Below are 4,575 nucleotides of genomic sequence, written 5' to 3' on the forward strand. Positions count from 1 at the left end.
TTGGGATCCGGGTGGATTCACTACTTGCACTATATGCCTAGCTTAATGGCTTTAAAGAAAGCGCTGCCAGGGAGACAACCCGGAAGTTTTAGAGAGTCATTTATTTCTGTTGAGTGCTTTCATATAGTTTAAAAACAACAAAAATAAAGAGGGGAACCCAAAACTTTTCAAAAAGGAAAGTGAAAGTGAGAGAGACAAGCATTGTTGAAGTGGGAGAGCCCCTTGAACTTTGTTCATGCTCACGGAAACTTTGTGAATCTTAATTATAGAAACTTTTCATTAAAAATAATTATCCCCTTGTACAATTCCATTGTATTATAAAAATAACGTGCCAAGGTTTGCCTTTAGGATGTTTACAATGCTTGTTGGTTTGTACGGTGCAGGACAGAAACTTTGGCTGTAGTGCACGATTTTTAATTTTTTACTGGAACGTCAAACGGTTCTGATTCTTTTTGCACTGTCTTTCTATACAAAGTTTTTATTTTTCCTAATTTTGCAGAATTTTTCAAGTATCTGAAGTATGGTGAATGTTCAGATTATTACAGACTGTTCTGTTTTAGACAAATTCTGTTTTTGATGCATAGTTTGCTTGTTTTGATGAAATTATCCATTTATATCAGTGGATTAAGCCGTGAAAAAGTTATATTACAGTAGACACAATGCAAAAACTGAATTGGTTTGCAACAGTACTTAGAGTAGTGATTTGCTTTATTATACTAACGGATCTTACCGAGTTTTCTGTTGAAGTTTTGTGTGGATGAAGTGTTCGATGATCGAGAAGGTCTCGATGTGAGAAGAAGGAAGAGAGGCAAAAGCTCAAGCTTGGGGATGCCCGAGGCACCCCAAGTAAATATTCAAGGAGACTCAAGCATCTAAGCTTGGGGATGCCCCGGAAGGCATCCCCTCTTTCTTCAACAAGTATCAGTATGTTTTCGGATTCGTTTCGTTCATGCGATATGTGCAAATCTTGGAGCGTCTTTTGCTTTAGTTTCCTTTTTTCTTTTATGCACCATGCTGGTATGAGATAGTCCTTGGTTGATTTATAGAATGCTCATTGCACTTCACTTATATCTTTTGAGTATGACTTTATAGAATGCTTGATGTGCTTCACTTATATCATTTGAAGTTTGGATTTCCTGTTTCTCTTCACATAGAAAACCGCCATTTGTAGTATGCTCTTTTGCTTCACTTATGGTTGTTAGAGCGTGGGCATATCTTTCATAGAAAGAATTAAACTCCCTTGCTTCACTTATATCTATTTAGAGAGATGACAGGAATTGGTCATTCACATGGTTAGTCATAAAATCCTACATAAAACTTGTAGATCACTGAATATGATATGTTTGATTCCTTGCAATAGTTGTGCGATATAAAGCTGGTCATATTAGAGTCATGCTAGTGGGTAGTTGTGGATTGTAGAAATACTAGTGTTGAAGTTTGTGATTCCCGTAGCATGCACGTATGGTGAACCGTTATGTAACAAAGTCGGAGCATGATTTATTTATTGATTGTCTTCCTTATGAGTGGCAGTCGGGGACGAGCGATGGTCTTTTCCTACCAATCTATCCCCCTAGGAGCATGCGCGTAGTACTTTGTTTCGATGACTAATAGATTTTTGCAATAAGTATATGAGTTCTTTAAGACTAATGTTGAGTCCATGGATTATACGCACTCTCACCCTTCCATCATTGCTAGCCTCTTCGGTACCGTGCATTGCCCTTTCTCACCTTGAGAGTTGGTGCAAACTTCGCCGGTGCATCCAAACCCCATGATACGATACACTCTATCACACATAAACCTCCTTATATCTTCCTCAAAACAGCCACCATACCTACCTATCATGGCATTTCCATAGCCATTCCGAGATATATTGCCATGCAACTTCCATCATCATCATATACATGACTTGAGCATTTATTGTCATATTGCTTTGCATGATCGTAAGATAGCTAGCATGATGTTTTCATGGCTTGTCCATTTTTTGATGTCATTTCTATGCTAGATCATTGCACATCCCGGTACACCGCCGGAGGCATTCATATAGAGTCATACCTTTGTTCTAGATATCGAGTTGTAATATTGAGTTGTAAGTAAATAAAAGTGTGATGTCTGTTGGAGAACGTAGCAAAAATTTAAAATTTTCTACGTATCACCAAGATCAATCTATGGAGTCATCTAGCAACGAGAGAGAGGGGAGTGCATCTACATACCCTTGTAGATCGCGCGCGGAAGTGTTCAAGAGAACGGGGTTGATGGAATCGTACTCGTCGTGATCCAAATCACCGATGATCCTAGCGCCGAACGGACGGCACCTCCGCGTTCAGCACATGTACGGAGCGGGCACATCTCCTCCTTCTTGATCCGGCAAGGGGGAAGGAGAAGTTGATGGAGATCCAACAGCACGACGACGTGGTGGTGGAAGTAGCGGGATCCCGGCAGGGCTTCGCCAAGCGCAAGCGGGGAGGAAGAGGTGTCACGGGAGGGAGGGAGGCGCCAGGGCTTGGGGGTGCTGCTCCCATGCGCCTCCCCACTATATATAGGGGTGGAGGGGGCTGGTTTCTTGCCCTCCAAGTCCATTGGGGCGTTGGCAAAGGTGGGGGGAAGAAATCCCATCATTTCCCTTCCCCACCGATTGTTATCCCCCTTTTTTAGGGATCTTGATCTTATCCCTTCGGGATATGATCTTATTCCTTCTAAGGTGGGATCTTGGTGCGCCTTGACCAGGGGTGTGGGGCCTTGCCCCCACTACCCACGTTCATGTGGGTCCCCCCATGCAGGTGGGCCCCACTTCAGAACCTTCTAGAACCTTCCCGGTACAATACCGAAAAATCCCGAACATTTTCCGGTGGCCAAAATAGGACTTCCCATATATAAATCTTTACCTCCGGACCATTCCGGAACTCCTCGTGATGTCCGGGATCTCATCCGGGACTCCGAACAACTTTCGCTTAACCGCATACTAATATCTCTACAACTCTAGCGTCACCGAACCTTAAGTGTGTAGACCCTACGGGTTCGGGAGACATGCAGACATGACCGAGACAACTCTCCGGTCAATAACCAACAGCGGGATCTGGATACCCATGTTGGCTCCCACATGTTCCACGATGATCTCATCAGATGAACCACGATGTCGAGGATTCAATCAATCCCGTATATAATTCCCTTTGTCAATCGGTACATTACTTGCCCGAGATTCGATCGTCGGTATCCCAATACCTTGTTCAATCTCGTTACCGGCAAGTCACTTTACTCGTACCGTAACGCATGATCCCGTGGCTAACTCCTTAGTCACATTGAGCTCATTATGATGATGCATTACCGAGTGGGCCCAGAGATACCTCTCCGTCATACGGAGTGACAAATCCCAGTCTCGATTCGTGCCAACCCAACAGGCACTTTCGGAGATACCTGTAGTGCACCTTTATAGCCACCCAGTTACGTTGTGACGTTTGGTACACCCAAAGCATTCCTACGGTATCCGGGAGTTGCACAATCTCATGGTCTAAGGAAATGATACTTGACATTAGAAAAGCTCTAGCAAACGAACTACACGATCTTGTGCTATGCTTAGGATTGGGTCTTGTCCATCACATCATTCTCCTAATGATGTGATCCCGTTATCAATGACATCCAATGTCCATGGTCAGGAAACTATAACCATCTATTGATCAACGAGCTAGTCAACTAGAGGCTTACTAGGGACATGTTGTGGTCTATGTATTCACACATGTATTACGGTTTCCAGTTAATACAATTATAGCATGAACAATAGACAATTATCATGAACAAGGAAATACAATAATAACCATTTTATTATTGCCTCTAGGGCATATTTCCAACAGTCTCCCACTTGCACTAGAGTCAATAATCTAGTTCACATCACTATGTGATTGTAATGAATCCAACACCCATGGGGTTTGTTCATATCTTGCTTGTGAGAGAGGTTACTAGTCAACGGGTCTGAACCTTCCAGATCCGTGTGTGCTTTACAAATCTCTATGTCATCTTGTAGATGCAGCTACCACGCGCTACTTGGAGCTATTCCAAATAACTGCTCTACTATACGAATCCGGTTTACTACTCAGAGTCATCCGGATTAGTGTCAAAGTTTGCATCGACGTAACCCTTTACGACGAACTCTTTTACCACCTCCATAATCGAGAAAATTCTTAGTCCACTAGATACTAAGGATAAGTTCGACCGCTGTCATGTGATCCATTCCCGGATCACTATTGTACCCCTTGACTAACTCATGGCAAGGCACACTTCAGGTGCGGTACACAGCATAGCATACTGTAGAGCCTACGTCTAAAGCATAGGGGACGACCTTCGTCCTTTCTCTCTCTTCTGCCGTGGTCAGGTCTTGAGTCTTACTCAATACTCACACCTTGTAACACAACCAAGAACTCCTTCTTTGCTGATCTATTTTGAACTTCTTCAAAATCTTGTCACGGTATGTATTCATTTGAAAGTACTATTAAGCTTTTTGATCTATCCTTATAGATCTTGATGCTCAATGTTCAAGTAGCTTAATCCAGGTTTTCCATTGAAAAACACTTTTCAAATAACCCT

Source organism: Triticum aestivum, chromosome 1D (genome assembly GCF_018294505.1).
Source record: "Triticum aestivum cultivar Chinese Spring chromosome 1D, IWGSC CS RefSeq v2.1, whole genome shotgun sequence".
NCBI lineage: Eukaryota > Viridiplantae > Streptophyta > Magnoliopsida > Poales > Poaceae > Triticum > Triticum aestivum.